A 15,920-nucleotide genomic window follows, 5' to 3' on the forward strand; every position below is an offset into this window, starting at 1 on the left:
TGAATTACTGATCGATTGACCTTTGTAAATTTGTTTTATAAGATAGCAAGTGCTCGTTTCGATTCGTAGCTCCGTACACGACTTGGCGCGGGAATTTCAAATAGAAATACGAACAATACGGACGTAAAAGAAATTTCCCCTGGGAACGAGGTCCCTACGTGCGTCGTCGGCGCGTAGATTTTCCACGTCGCATTCCTCGCATCGCGATGCGCGCGTTACGAGTGTCCGGTTACTGGTTTTTCGCGACGGTACACCGTCGTGAACGAGGTAAATGAAGTAAATGGATGAACGGTGAATAATGGATGAACCGATGCTCGTGTCCACCAACTTATAAACGAGCGCCAGCCGTTTTTCTGGCGTCGTTCCGCCGTGAACCAAACTGTATATTGACACCGTGGTAATGCCGTTTAAATTTAGCACCTCGCCTCTCAAATACTAATTCCCGTAACATTATTCCCTCTATTTAATAAAAACCTGTACGATACTTCGCATGGACTAAATCGAAGTGCAATTCGTCGTCGCGTTTGCCCGGAGGCTTCGTATGGGATTCCAAATTGGAGCGATCTTCGAGTCTCCCCGCGAATTCGAAGCTAATCTCTGCGACTTGTTTTTTAGATAAATCATTTTGAAACAGGAACGATCAGCTTTTAGGTAGCTGGCGAATTTCTCGGAAGTGATCTATTACAAACATGGCCGACCCGAACAGCCACAGTGGAACACGTCGAGAGAAAGTCAGACAGATCGCTGCTCGAAATGTTCGTCCGCGATCAGCCGGATCCTGACGAACGAAACGGGAATACGGGATCACCGCTGTGTGGATCATTAAATAGTATACCAATGGAAATTACGGAGACACGTAGTGACTGGCGAAGTGCAAATTGTGACGTGTTCTCTGCGGTTCACCGCTTTCTACGCTCGTTTGCTTGCATCGTGAGAACGACACGCGACCACGGGGAAAACCCATAATTCGTTTGGGATAGTTATTACTGAATTATCAGCTGTGTGCGATGTCAGTCAGCCTCCTTAAATCGTTCCAACGAGTGAAATTGCAGGCGATACAGCGAAACCAGTTCCGACTACGATTACGCGGGGGGGTTGTTAATCGATCTTTGTTCCCTTTACTTTAAAAAATGAGTCCAGACCCCGATTATCTTCCGAACTCTTTCTACTTCTAATCTTTACCTTCTCAAATCCTGTTCGAATCGAATAGTAACCCTATTTTCTTCAGAACTAATTCCAACAGCTTCGTCTGTGTAAAAAGAATGGCGTGGACATTCTATCATCGTATCCCAAAGATCCGAAGATCCGAGAGCGGGCCCGTGGAATACTCGAGTCGAGTCACGCCACGAGCTGTAATCGTCGCGTTTATAATCGCCGATTCGCACGTAGTTACACGAGTCGCAGGAATTCGTTGGAAAGGAGGATACATGGGCCGGCGCGGACCGAGGTAGCCGCGGCCAGAGGATGACGAGAGGCACGGTTGAAACCCGAGGGCGATGATCATCGACGCGAGGCGAGCAGCTGCTGGCCGTGGCCGCGACATCATCTGCGTGATTGCTTTCGATGCCGATCATTCCTCGGCATTTCGAGGCGGCGGGGCCAACGCGACGCTCCTCTCGTTCACCAGCGGCCCTTAAAATCCGCCCACGTATCCGTCCTCCCTGGCTCCTGCCCGCTGGACGATCGTTACGTTTCCGTTTTCACGCCCTAAGTACTTCTGTTCATCGGCTGTCGAGGAAATAATGGCCTCGATAAGTGCCGGATTATCGCCACACCTGGTTGCGGTGAACGCTCGCTTTCGGCCGTGATTCGGTGAATTTCGAGACAGTCTTTCTTTCCTCCTTCTCCTCCGCTCTTTCCCCTTTGTAATACGTTCGTAGAGATTCGCTGACCACTGCTTAACAGATTTTATTGTTACGTCGCGAAAGTCGATCGATTCGAATCGGCGTGCCGTCCACGCCCTTTCGTCCTGTTCTTCGTCGAAGAACGCCACCGAGTGGAACTAATCGTGGCAGCTGGAGACACGAATCGCTGATTCGACGAACCATCGAACGCGAACCGTTTCTAACCTCGCGTGTACTCTTGGGCTTCGATATCCACCAGGATGGGTACCAAGAAAGCGCGGGGCTCCGAACTGACGCGGACGGACGCAACCTCCGCGTCCGTCGTCGAAGCCAGGCGAAGGCGAGAGCGCGGCGAACATTGCGATTCAGGAAGCGAACGTGGCGCGACGGAACTCCGCGAATACGAAATTCCAACGATCCACACACAAAGCACCGAATTACCCGCGGCGCTGGTCACGAGCCATGTACAAACCGGACTCTCTAGCCGAAATACGAGCAGGAGAGACACGCTCGTCGTCGAGCTTGTCTGGCGAACAGCGGCCGGCCGCAATAACGATGCTTAATTTTCCAATCGATCAGCCAAGGGGAAAAGCCCGCGGAGAAAAGGACCGAGACGAAGGCTGGTCCAGGGATCGACGAACCGGACCCGATCAATTTTATGTCCTCTGGATCGACCGATTGTCCGACGACGACGACGACGCCGCGAGAGCGAAAGAGAGAAGAGGGGACCAGCGTGCGGAGACGAGGACCAAGACCTTGCGATGCACCTGCTCTCAGGTGTACGTCCGCACCTTCCATCCGCGCGTGCAATGCATCTTTCTACCTTTCTACCCCTGCCCTCTCGTCCTCTTCGCCCTCGCGTCCTCCCTTTCCTTCTTCCTTTCCTCCTTCTCCTCGCCCTCTCTCACTCTTTTTTTCCTCTTTCTCTCTCTGTGGCCCCGTGCGCTCTTCCGCGGCTCGTTCAGGCCCAATCTCACTCGCTGCGACGACGCGTACACGGTCCCCGATCTCGCGCGGCGATGTTAATCCCCGCGCGTTTAAGGATTCCACGGCGAAGCGTCGATAGAGCGGCGGCGGCGGCGGAGGCGGCGGCGGCGGCGACGGTCCTCGAGGAGGATCAACGGCTTCAGGAGGGACAGCTGTGGTATCTCGATGTATCTCGATGTACCCGCGTGTCTTTCTCTTCGAGGAAAATTTCGAGTAATTAAAACGTCAATTAATTTATACGTACGCGTGTATACGTACATACGATATATTGTCGTGTCGTGCCGCGAAGCCGGGCCAGCTGCTCTGACGAACGATGTTCTCGCGTGGGTGCGCCGCTTGTTTACTTGCCTCTTCCGAGCGATGAACTCGGCTCTCTTAGGTTCGTTTTTAGGCGCTTTCGTAAAATTGTGCATCGACTCCCGTTGCCATAGCCCGTAATTATCGTGGCGATCGATCCACGTCCGTGTCTGAAATAAATTCGCGGCGGACCAAGAACAGGAAACTACTGGAAAGTGTGCACAGGTCGCATCGATTATTTGGAAATTGTTCGACGAAGACTACTCGTACGGAGAGATTGAGTTTAATTAGAAATCGGCGGACGGCGAGCGCTAAAAAATCTGTGTCAAACGCGGCTAGGAGTAGAAAGCACGTTACGTACAAGACAATGTACGTGTAACGATCTTGTAAATTAAAAGCGTGACGGATAGAAACCGGTTCATTAATATGTATGAATGTAACGCGGCTTTTAATAACTCGTACGATATTAAAACGAGAGCCGAGGAACGGTGAAACGGTTACCGCGTCGCGAAAACCGCCGTTTCTCACGAGCCTTGTGCCACCGCGTTCGCGTGATCTCTTACGAATCTGCTCTAATGTAACGAGCCTAAAAATACACCGGAGAGATTAAAGTAGTAATCCTTCGTTTATTTTACTACCATCGAACAAGCATTTAATTGTTGCTTTTTGCGTTTCAAACCGCGCCTCTGATCGATACCTTGAATATTTCCAGGGAAATTACGAATTGAGATTAGAATTAAATATATCGCTCGAGATATTTGAGAGTACCTCGACGAAAAACAAGAGATTGGTTCAGAGGAGAATTATAGAGATATTTGATATTAACATTCGGAATTACCTAATTTCCGTACTTATTAACCGTTGGATTTCAGTTAGTCATTTTGGACGGTGACGGCGATTAATCGGCGATTTATCGCGAGAGAAAAGATGGCTATCGATTATTCGAGAACACGTAACGTGGAAGAGGATCGAACGATCGTTTGAAAAGGAAAACGCAATTAGTCATAAAACGCACGACGACATTCCTTGGGATCCCACGAGCTGCTCGATCGGTTAATCGACCAGAGGAGGTGAGATCGATGCACGATCATCTCGAGGACACCTTGTGACCGATCGCGAGTGACAGATGTTCCCACGGTTACCCAATAGTTTTCATTGTCTCTCTCTCTCTGCTAAACTCGGTCGTCGTGACGTCGGTCACGAAAAATGGAAACAGCCAAGGAACGTAAAATTCGTAAGAAAAGGAAAACGAGAGAGAGTTGTGCGAGTCAGCGTGCGAGTCAGAAGTCGAGGTGTCGTTCTAAAAATGGATTATTACTCAGGAAAGAGATTGAAAGATCAACTTCAGATTCAACGATTAAATCGCTGAGTCGAGATCGATCGTTAGGAACGAAAATTACGCGTATCGATTTCGAGAGATTTCCGTGACCGTGCCGAACTATGTAACGATGGCACGTCTCCTCGAGTCTGGGCCTGGAAGAAATTAATTTCGACTGCTGGCTCCTCGATCAACGTCCACGTCCACGACGATACCTTTTTTCGACGTTAATTGCCCGCCCATTAAGTCCTCGTTCGGCTGGCCATTGAGCGGACGAGCAGTCACAGGTTCAACACGCTACCGGACAACGTTTTTACCGGCGCTCCGATAACGATCTGCCGATCCAGATCTCGTTCGATGATATACGAGGGCATTATATTATATACAAGGCGAGCCACTTAAGATTAGAACCTGAAATATCGCCGCTGCCTTTGACTCTTCCAGGAAACTGTAAAATGGGAACGAAATTTCGCCCGGAAGATCGTATCTCTCGAGGCGTTCAGGGACATCAAACATTTTTTAACGAACCCCGGTGTATATTTGCTCGAGATGAATTAGAAAGACGACGGTAGAAGAATAATTCGTGCGAGTACGATGATGAGTTCTCTGGCGTTTCGATGAGAACTCTGTTGCACACTCTGGATAAGAATTATTTCGCAACGGTTTACTCGAGGATCGAGATTAGTTACACGCTGTGAATGAACATAGTTCCCCTCGCGATCGTAACAAATGTATAGCGAGCAGATTGAAGTGTTCGTTTGAATTCGATACTCTTTCGCATTTGAAATATTTTTTCGTCGAAGGCACGGTGAAGATGTTTCACGATTCACGATGATGGTAACTGCGATCGATAATTGACGTGACGTGGAGTATTTTTTCGAAGCAACTCCTTGCTTCGTTCTTTCGGCAGAAATATGAGGACTGAAGAACGAGGACTGAAATGGTATTCACGGTGTTAATTCCGTCGGAATTCCGATATCGTTAAGACAACCAGAGCGATACACGGGAGATTTACGAGCTAGCTGAATGCGCCGCTTTAAGAACGCGCGTTTCCGTGAACGGACAGGAAGTTATCCTGCAGAATCAACAGGTGAATCGTCTCGTAACAGGAGTATCCCCGGGTCGACGGATCCAACTGAAATTCAGCCAATTACGCAAGCAACGATCGTCGGTGCGTGATTAAATTTCGTCGGTCGGAATGTTGGCACGCTCTATTCCCATTCGATCGCGATAACAGGAATAAAAAAAATGGAAAGAACGCCATCATCCTTTCTACTGCACCTCGAAGCACGAAATCGAACATTGCGAAATGTCTTTCTGAAACCGTCGCTTTCAAAATCAGGGCGAATAAGCATAGGAAAACCAGAAGAATCGATCTGGTCCACGTTTGCGAGGAACCTTCCTGCTGTTCGCCTATGTACAATTTCCCGGTGCTCCGCGAAATGGCTGTTCGAAGAGCGAGCAAAGGATAAGCGAGACGGAAACGAGTTTAAAATTTCCATTCACGTAGGTACAATTCACGATGCACTTTCACGTGGGCCAAATGACGGGCGAAAAAACGACTCTCGCAGCGGGCGTTTCTGGGTCCCCAAAATGGCGAACGGCGGTGGTAACGGCGCGCGGCGACGCAACCATCCGTACACGTTAGCCCGGCGAGCGGTAACGCGTACGAAAGCTTCGGTCCCCGCTGGGCCACATTAGAATTCAGGACGCGATTATCGGCGGGACTAATTATAATTGGGGCGGCGGTACGACTCGGACGTGTAGCTGTTCGTCGTCGTTGATCGCATCGGGAACGGTACGGCCGGTTGCGCGCGGTTTTTTCTCTTTTATTTCTCCTCTCTCCACCGGCCATTATTATGCTCTCTTTCTCTCTCTCTCTCTCTCTCTCTCTCTCTCTCTCTCTCTTTTGCCTGACGATACGGTGGCACACCGCGTGACCGAATCGAAACCTTTTGTTTCGACGTGCAAACGCGAAAAGGGGGGAAAAGAGGAGGCGAGAAGGTAACGCGAAAGGGGGCGAAGCCACGAAATTAGCCGAGTGAAACGGCACGCCTAACCGCCCTTAGGTTGTTCGCGGCGCCGATCCACCGGGACACCGATTCGAGGAAGGAAGTCGTACCGTGATGCCGGCCAGGCTGGTATTTGCATACGCATCGCTCGCCCCGTTCCTGTTTACGTTTCGAGCCGTAACGCGAACGCCGTGGAAACTCGCCTCTTCGGCTCCCGTTCGATTTACCAGACTCCCCTTTCGTTTATTGCCCCTTACGAGTTTCTAAACTAGTCTTCGTCGAGCGAGTAGCTCTTTGGTCCGCGTACCGTCGATTCGAGTTACTCGAAACGACTTTAACAACGCGAACCTGTTCTTTTATTCGACTTAATCGAGCTTCCAGTCCAACGAGTGTCGAGGTTCCTCTGTTCTTTTCCTCTGGCCAAATAAACAAAATTCTATGCATAATAGATCTGAACCCAACACGATCTGGTTGCTCGAAAAGAGATGAGAAATGTGCAGCCTCGGGAAGGAACGAGACGGATAATTATTGACAACGAAGAGCAATGACACGGGATTCGTTGGTAACGTAAGAAGGAGGAGGAGGAGGAAGAAGAATAAGTGGAACGATATTATCTGTCGAATTAACAATGCCCAAAAAGGGAGCAACGGAACGAAGGGTGGGCACCGAGAGAGAAGAGGATTATCGTGCCCCAATTATAATTAATCTCCCGGTAATTATAGGGCTCCTGACTATCGCGTGAGATTATTGATACGACAGATGCGAGATTTTAACGCGGCCAATTAGTGTCGAAGAAGCGGAAAGCATATCGCTCGATACAGGTAGGTACGAGCGGCCTGGGCGATATCATCGTCGCCCGATTGCAATTATCGTGGATCGTATATAAAAAAAAAAGAAGAGGAGTATGCACAGAGACGGAATAAAAACGCGCGACCGAACCGAGAGAAGAATTCGTTTACCGCGCATTATAACAAAATTTACTTTTCTCGTAGCCATAAATCGCGCCGCGTCCGATTACATCCGTTCAACCGCGTCCGCTAATTAATGCCCGAATCCTGAATATTACAAACCGATCCGCCGATAAAGAGTCGACGACAGTGGCGATTTCTTAATTTTTAACGCGCGCAGGAACCGCTGCAACCTCGTTGCCGCCATCTGCTCGAGGATATCTGTATTTTTTGAAACTGAATTTAATTATTCGAAAATTTAGTTACACAGAGTTTCATTCGCGACGTACTTCGAACTTGCTTGCCAAACGCTTGATTTGCGAACCTTGCCAAACTCTGTCGGATTGCTGTTTTCTATCTTTTGGGGTTGAAACGCACCTCTGTTTGGTCCCTAGGATGTTTTCGAACTCCACACGTTCGTACCCTCGAATACGTAACTCTAGCGAGTTGAAACCCCGATAAACAATAAACTCTGAAGACGGCGTCGGACGGTGTCCAGCGTTTTTCTACCTCTCGAAGCGACGGTACAGTTACGCGCGTCTGTCCGCGTCGCCGGACAGGTTTAACGTGTCCAAGGTTTGACAGGGACCTCGTGGTCGTTGTCTCGCCGCGTGGACAATTAACGACGTCGTTAAGTCGCCGTGCTCGTCGCGCGATCGTGCAATAAATACCCGCGTGTGCGCCGCGGCGAGTGGCGGAACGCGGCGGTCTTCGCGTGCGGGTCAATTAACGGCATCGTTAAGCCGCGTGACTCGCTCGTAATCGCCGCGAGAGATTTCACCGAAAGAAATGGAACAGCGTGTAGTACGCTCCTCTCGTTTATGAATTAGTCAACGAGCCAACAAGCGAGCCTGTAAACCAGCCCCGGATGTTCGCTTTCCAGCGAGAGCGAGAGGGACTCGAGAGGCTGCGAGAGGTCGTTTCGCTTCTTCCCGTCGATCGTGACGAAACGCTGGATTACGATGACTCTGCCTCCGCGAGGTACGAGGCGCGATGATACCTTGTTTCGTGCTCGCGTGTGTCTCCTCGGCTCGGTGATACACTTTCGCTTTCAGCGGTCTGCGTCAGCTGCTTGTACAGGTGCGCGTTAGGATGTTGGAATAGAGATTGGAGAACAGAGAGGAGAGGATACGTTGAAGAAGCATCGAGAGCAGACAGCAGGAGGAAGAAAGGATTGGCTTGAAATCGTTGGATGAGAAGAACGCGCGCGTTATGCCACGTGCTTCACCATTCGAAGAGGAGTTTCACTTGGTGCGTTAACGAAAGGGAGGTGAAAGGGACGGGGAGCGGTGGAGGGCGAGCGAAGAAAACGGAGGAAAGGTTTGGCCCGGATAGGGTGACCTTGAAAGTGGGTACCCCGTGCGAGGAGCGGCGAAGGGCCTTCCACGGGGAGCAGCAGCGAGGCAGAGGAGGAACTGGGTAGCGAGACGGTGTAGATACGCGTAAGGAAGCGTAACGCCTACGTAGAGCCGAGCCTCTGACTCGCGACTTCCGGTCAAGCGGCAGGAAGCACGCTCGGTGCGTCGCCGCCGCCACCGACGTCGACTTCGCGTCCTTAGACCTAGCCACGAGCTACGAAATATTTATTTAACCTCACCCGTCGATCGAGATATCGAACGCTGTTCGACGCTGATTCACGCGCGGATCGCCAGACGGGATCGAAGAGATTTTGCACGCCGCTGCTGTCTCGTCGTTTCGCGTGACGATCCGATAAATCTCTCGCAATCGGACCAGATGAAATTTTTCTCATTTTCCTGCGAGATCGCGCGAGCAGATATCGCGTGGAACGCGGTAATTAATACGGCAGAAACGTGAGACGATGAATTTTTATAGATAGCAGAGGGAGAAAACTAATTTCACTCTAACTGTTATCTATTCTCTCGGTGGTTCGTTCTTATTCCCGTAATAAGTTTTATACTTCCTGGAGGTTCTAGATCATTTTCCGGATACGACATCGTTTCGCGCAAACTCTGAAAAATCGAGCAGAGAAATTGAGAGAGAAGTGCATCGAAAGAAAGATAAAAAGTAAGACAGAAAGATTGATACTTATAAATAAGCCACTTGGCTCGTGGCTCGTGGAGAATGTGAAGAAGCTCGCGTTAATTATTGGGACGGGTCGATGCCAGAAACGATTCGAGACAAACATTTTTCAGAGGCTAGTGAAAGCAATTTTGAAGCACGGAAGACGAAAAGGGCAGAGGAAGATGCCTCGGGGTTGTATTTCTAGACGGCTGTAACTTATCCAACGTGATCAATCGCTCTTCTAGAGACTGGCTCGCGCCACTTTTACAAGCGGACGTGACCATGGCGGAAGAACGCGACGACGAGAAAGAGGGGGAAAAAAAAAGAACGAGAACGATTTGGACCGATCAACGTCCGGGTTCCTCTTGATTTTCCATCTTGATGGCGGCTCGTTAACGTTAACTCGTTACTTTACTACGGGCATGAATATAGAACGAAGGGGAATGCCACGAAGGTGGCTTCAACCGTACATCCGGACGATATAAATGAGAAGTTGAACTTCCTTGGTAGTCGCTATTAAACTTTTCTCCAGCTTCGATGTTGTCATAGCCCCCGATCGGGATCGTTGCTTAACTTCAAGATTCAGGGGACGTCGAGAAACGCTGCGACGGTGCAATTGAAATTTCTATCTCGCAATCTCCATTCCGTGGAATAAATTTCTACGACCCGTGACCCCCACCCCACCCTTCCCTACAAGCAAGTAACGAGCGATACTTCAATTTCTAATTTAAAATCCCACTTACATCCGAACGACGCGTAATTAGTACTTGGCGACCTCCGAGCGGGCTCCCATAGATCAGCCGAACCGGCGATCTATCGTGTCTCTTAAAACTCCCGCGCGTAAGACAATGGAACCGAATCTTGGCGAGAGATTGGATCGCGAACGGAGTGAATGAACTCTCATTTTCTTCAACGGACGCATTGTTACACCGCGGAAACTTAGCACCGGTGCGAGGGACGGGGAAAACAGCTCGAGTCGTCCGTCGGAGACTAACGACCGAATTAAGGAGGAAAGTTTCGAGAGCCGATTGCCTCGATCGCAGAGGACGGTTCGAACTTCTTCTCCGTTCGATCGCGAGGATGGTCGATCGGATGGAGGACGTGAAATGTGGTGGACGGAAATGGGTCGTCCCGCGGGGAGGATGGAACTTCCTCTATCGTTTGATATCCGTGAAACTTGGCTGAACGGGTGGAAGAACGCGGGGACGGTGAACGCGATAAGAGGAAGAATAATTCCGGGTTCGTACGACTTCGTAGCTCGGAAAGAAATTATCTTTCGGTCCGTGCACTCGGCAGGAAACCTAATTTCAGTCTTCCTGTCATGGGAATGTGCGCACCCTGTAGCACCGCGTTCTATGAGAGCACGAATCGAACAGGACGGGTGCTTCGTCTGGGTTTCGTTCGACGTATTCCGGTTACGACTGTCTTCGACAGACATCCAGCGGAATTTGAACACCTCGACCGCGGCTACTTTATGAAAATAAATCGTGCCCGTAGTCAAAGGGTTAAGCGGTTGAATAACGAATAATTTTGTCGAGTTAGACTTTCCGTTTGGCTAACTCATTTGGCCTCGACGATGGATATCGGTCGGATGAAAACTAGAAAAACTCGCCGAGTGAAAATTACAGAGCAGTTAGAAGAATGAAGGTAACGTAAACGCCGGTTGTCTGGAGGCTATATTGTGTTCGAAGACAATCGTGAGAGCTAGTCGAGTGTCGCAGCCGAGAGAGACGGTGTGAATTCGATGCAAACCCGTCCTATCTCGCGTTCGAGACAGTGCTGAAGATCGGATCGGTCTAAAATTTCCAGTCCCCGTTTCGTCGGTGTCATAACGGCTCGCTATCACGATTTTTCGTGAAAAATTTCGCTGAACCGTCGTTTGTCCGCCTGCGTCTCGCGTGGGTGTGGGATCGCTCGAGGTAACCGAGATCGCGAAACGGAAACGGTTCGGTTATTCTAAAGGACGCGCAGAGTTTACAGGGTGTTCGAAACAGGCAGGGACAGAAAGCGGTTCGTTAACGCGAGTCTTTCGTTCGCGTGAACGCTGCTAAAATGTACTCGTTTCACCTCGAAAGGAAGAAGAAGAAGAAGAGCAGTGACCTCGATGCGAGTAACAACGACGCCGCGTGTGTTTTACTCGGACGACGTTGGCCAAAAATATTGGCGGGAATCGAAACGGACCGGGGAATAAAGTGACGGAATTTATTATTGACGGTGAAACTGGACGGGAGATACGAATTCACGTGAGATCGGTTCTACGAATCGAGAAGATACGGATCGGCTTAACGATCTGGTTTAATGACTTTCCCTCGGCTGCATATGCACAATTCGCATCACGAAGCCTCCCGACTGCCCGTTTTCGGGCAACGGCTCGAATCATTTGATCGTCTCCCGCCCTTCCCCACCTTCACCATCGCCTTCCTGCTTCCTGGGCGTGTGCGAGCACCGGTCGTTTCGAGAGCGTCCAGTTAACCTCATACTTGGTCACGGGAATTAACGATTCACGCTCGAATCCGCGAGCGTAAACGCCATCGACGGTACAACTCGTTAATCGTTGCTACTCTTGGAGGACTCTCGTCCTTGGCGTCGCTCTCGCCTCGATTATCCGCGTAGATCGATGGCCATCGACGATTCGACACGATCCGCTTCGAAAGTCATCGTCTCTGTCGAAATTCATCGTCCAAATGACTGGCAGGGCACACTTTGGGTACGTTCGCGAGCACTTCGACGAGGCTGCACGTGTTCTCCAGCGAGTACCGCGCGTTCGATGGACCCGGTCAATGGAGCATTGTTCACGATCGAGCCGGAAACGAGCCCTGGGAAGGATGTCGAGAGTGTGTGCTCGATGCCGTGCGAGAGGCGGGCCGGCGGCCGGAAAAGCGCGAAAATGGGAAGAGGAAGCGCGCGAGGCGGTGAAAGAAAAAGGGAGGCGGAGAAGTGGAAGTGGCGCGTGGCACTGCCGAATAAGTATCGGATGCCGCCAGATGTTGCGGTGAAGCCAGCTGCCGCACCACCGCCGCTCTGCCCTCCTTTGCTTTTCCTCGCGGTTTTTCGAGAGAGCCGAGAGAGCACAGGTACACGAGCCGAATGCAATCCTGCCGCTTCGCGTGGTACCGGTGGTGGTACCGCGTCGCCCGTCACTTTTTTTCGCGTCCCTCCTCGCTCGCGAAACACTTATCTGGCCGCGCGTCAATTAAACGATCTCGTTCGACGTCGCTTATTAAACGTGCTCGATGGACGGGTCAAGGAAAGGGGCAGGAGGAACAGGACCGAGCGAGGTCCTCCGCCGGATCGATGTCGCTTAACTCCGCGCATTACCATTTTCTCGTATCAATTGATGTACAATACGATTAAAACGTTGCGGTTTAACGAAATAAATTTGTATCATCGTCTGTAGAGTTACGCGGGTTCTTTTCTGTTTTTTTTTTTTTTTTTTTTGATTCCCGAGTCTCGAGCGGAGGAAGCTTAAACGGTTAAAGGGTTAATACGGATCGTGCTCGCTGTGATAGAGGCAATTATGGGAGGTTAAGCTGGATTGAATAACCGCGACGAGTATAATCAGATTGCGTGACGTTAACGAGATTTGTTGCGAGTTCTTGGAAGTCTGTAAGCCTGGAAGTTACACGAGTCAAAAACAGACGAGTATCGCGCGGCTGATTCCTCCTCGGAGAGAGCGAGAGTGTAGAGATCTCGCGAGGTGTATCACAAATTGTTGCGTCGTTCTTTCGCGTCTATCGTAGGCTAATTAATTCGTATTAAATGGAAACATTTTTCCCGTCTATGAAAATAATTCTGTCCTTATCTTAACGAGCGCGCGCAACGCGATTCGTTCGCGTACTTCTGCGACTCGAGCGGGAAACTTTTTTTTATTTCAAAATTTCCAAGCTCCGCGTAGATGAACGCCCGTGCGTTTCAGATTAGGCGAATGGAAAGCGAGCATCGTTGTAAAAAATGTTTATCGCGATTGGCTCTATCGCACGGAACGTGACGCGCTTCGAGTAGGCCCTCGCATATTTGCGTGGTAGGTAAAAATAGAAATTTTTTATTTACGCAACTGCGAGAAATTTTCATTTCAGCCGGTCGTTCGATACCGCGCGAGCTCAAAGGACACTTAAATCTAACGATTCGATTCGAGATTCCACAAAACGAGAAAGACGACGAACAACCGCACGCAGAGATTGACGAGCATGTTCGAATAATACTCCAGCTTCTTTCGCGATACCTCGCAACGAAACCGATCCATATTTATCCACGAAACCAGAATGAAATCAGAGTAACGAACCTGCGAGCATCACCGGCTTCGCTCGCGTTTCACCGACCGGTGTCGTGCGTGTGTAGTAACGCGCGTACAAGTAGTAACCGGGGCGAGCAGAAGTGGCGTGAAAACCGAAAAGGGACAAGGAGGAAGAGAAAAAGGAGGGCCCTTCGAGCGAGGCGAACGAGATGGGAAGGAAGTGGCGGAGGGGGTCGAAAGCGAATATCCTTCCTGCCGGGGCACCGAGCAGGCAGCTGCTCGGATTTTAGCACGTGCTACCACCGTGCAGCGGCGACGAGCCCCGTCTTAGATAGCCGAGGTTGCTGGGTTGCTGGGTAGATAGGTAGGTGTTACACACCGGCCCCAGTGTGTGACTGAATACGATCCCAGGTATCCGACGTCGTACGAACCATTTCACCGTGCGCTCCTTCCGGTCTGATCCGAGCACGTGCTGCATTTCAGATTCATTTTCCCTTATTACAATTCGAACCATCGCCGATCTGCTCGTCCCTCCCATCGACGACGCCTAGCTCGAACGACCGACCGTTTCTCCTCTTCCTTTCTATCGAACGCGCAGGTATCGTCTCGACGGTTCGATGCTTTCGCTGCCCTGCCTTAGTTTTTCGACACGTTCCGTTCGAGTGTTCGCGATTAAATTGTGCGTTGCATCTGGCGTATACTCGAGATTTTTCAGATACGTTAAAATGGCGAGTCCTCTCTGCTCGATGGTGATCGACGTTTCGTTCGATCGGACGAAAGAAAGCACGCGGCTGTGCGTTTCCGTTGTCCCTCGCATGGAAAAACGTCTGAGAATGGTCGACAGACAGTCGGGTCGGTCTGGAAGGTGTTGCGCACCGACTGTCTGAATAGGAGGTGCACACGGGCACCGGGTATCCCCAGGATGGGGCTACGTTCGTGCATGCATGCGTGTCTCCCCTCGTGACGCGTATCGCGCGCGAGTTTTCCTTTTCGGGCTGTTAATTCCCTCTCAAGGTGGTCTTTGATTTTGCAATTTTACACCGGCTGACTTTTACCGGTCTCTCCTCTCTTTCTCTCTCCGTCTTCTCAGTCTCGATAATCGAATGTTTCTCGATTCAGCGGAAATCGAGTCGCGAACCGCGGAAATCGAACGACGCCAGCGTCGAACAACGAATTCTCCACATAGGATTTGGTAGACGAGGCAACGTTAGAATATCGCGAGCGATATTTACCAGCCAGATCCTCTGGTACCCGATAATCACGCGACACCTGTTACGACACAACACTTACTTAATTGGAGGACAGGAACAGCTGCCCACACGACGAACCAATCACGGCGGTTCGGCTGAAATTCTTCTTTGCCCGCGACACATCCCCGGCCCCGTAGCACCTGTTCGAATTCGGAGTGGCTCGCTGCCACCGGGGATCCTTGACCAGGATTTCTCACGAAAGGAAAGTGCGACCCGGCCGGACGATCGGTACGATTCACCGATTTACTCGATCGGCGGACCCCGTGATTTGCCACCGCGGTGTGGCGTAACCAGGCGATTAATTAAGAGAACGCTCGGCTCCGTCTTCCCAATCGCTGCCAGCCAAATTTATTTCCTCCTTTCCCTTCCACTGATTTTCGACTGCACGCGCGCAATCTATGTGTGTCATCGTCGAGAACGAATATTTCTACAGCCTCGCAGGAGTTCACGCGAGACCGACGTTTCACGCAGGATCGATGCCTCGAGTCTCTTGGTTTCACCAATTCGTTATCGCGGTGTTCAGCAGCTGGCGAAGAGCAGCGATCTATCCTGCAGTCGCACGGAACCACCGTGTACCGTGGTCAAACACTCGAGGAGGCTAGGGCTGAGCTCTTCTTCGAGCGCTCCTCGGGTGCGCTTAGCCGTGCGCGCCTCGCGTACACACCCTGTAAGAACACGCGGTGCACGCACGGCGCAGCTGTCAACCCGTGTCCGCGCCATTGGATCACGGTTAAATTCAACACCGTGCCACGGTATCATACTCAAATATGTATTCGGACCGTGCACCGCTCCGGCAGAAATTTCTTGATGTTACCTCACCGCCGCTTAACGACGCGTGAGAGAGGCCTGCGTATTACACCTGTCGGGGCCACCTTTGCCAAAAATTGCTCGAATTCTGCAGCGTCCGCCGATGGGACACTGCGAGGAGCAAAACATCTGGCGGGTTTACGCGATCTCGCAATGCCCAGGCGACGAAATCATCTCCTTGATCGTGGAAATTGTCGATCGA

At 50.8% G+C, this 15,920-nt stretch overlaps 1 protein-coding gene across 1 annotated transcript in view; it reads left to right on the plus strand.

Moving 5' to 3' along the window:
- Positions 1–15,920, plus strand: part of Chas (chascon) — a 70,470-nt gene that overhangs the window by 54,260 nt on the left and 290 nt on the right. The window lies entirely within an intron of this gene.

Source organism: Xylocopa sonorina, chromosome 1 (genome assembly GCF_050948175.1).
Source record: "Xylocopa sonorina isolate GNS202 chromosome 1, iyXylSono1_principal, whole genome shotgun sequence".
NCBI classification, from domain to species: Eukaryota; Metazoa; Arthropoda; class Insecta; order Hymenoptera; family Apidae; genus Xylocopa; species Xylocopa sonorina.